The sequence below is a fragment of the Dipodomys spectabilis genome, unplaced genomic scaffold (assembly GCF_019054845.1).
Source record: "Dipodomys spectabilis isolate Male_0828 unplaced genomic scaffold, ASM1905484v1 ptg000159l, whole genome shotgun sequence".
Lineage (NCBI taxonomy): Eukaryota > Metazoa > Chordata > Mammalia > Rodentia > Heteromyidae > Dipodomys > Dipodomys spectabilis.
Window position 1 is genome coordinate 2,677,481 of NW_024870836.1, and position 613 is coordinate 2,678,093.

Below are 613 nucleotides of genomic sequence, written 5' to 3' on the forward strand. Positions count from 1 at the left end.
GCTTCAAAATGAAAAAGACTTAAAATAGTCATTGACAAAAAAAATGAAAATGCGAGCAATCTTCTGACCAATATAATTTTTTCCATTATGCACAGAATTTTAGGGATATAAGATCAGTAGCATTGTTAGGAACATTAAGGTTTCCTTGTTACAAATAGGCACCCAAGGATATAAGCCTGTATAAAGATTGTATCATTAAATTGCATGCTTCAATTTAGAGGACACTACATGCTTCAGCAACACGTATACCCAAATTGCAACAATACAGAGATTAACATGGCAATTGCACAGGATGATATGAAAATTTTTGAAGTATTCCATATTTTTCATTCGTCAGATGCAAGAAATGAAAAACAGTTATTTAAGTTGATTACAAAATTACAAGTGTAATAATACATGTAATTCATATAATTAAAAGTTATTTTCACATCATTGTATTAAATCTTCAAATTAGTGAAGTCTTTACATAGCATAATCTTTAAAACACTTTTGAAATTAGACAACATTGTTATTTTATCCCAAAGAAATATACTATAATGACCTAGGAAAAAAGGAATCTTACACTGTTTCTATATGGAATGCAATCTGAAAGGACACATTTATTAATGAGCCT

The 613-nt window shown here is 28.7% G+C and overlaps 1 pseudogene; it reads left to right on the top strand.

Annotated features, from left to right (window-relative positions):
• The first annotated feature begins 228 nt into the window (after window positions 1-228).
• Window positions 229-327, top strand: LOC122119022 (annotated as a pseudogene).
• Window positions 328-613: the final 286 nt, after the last annotated feature.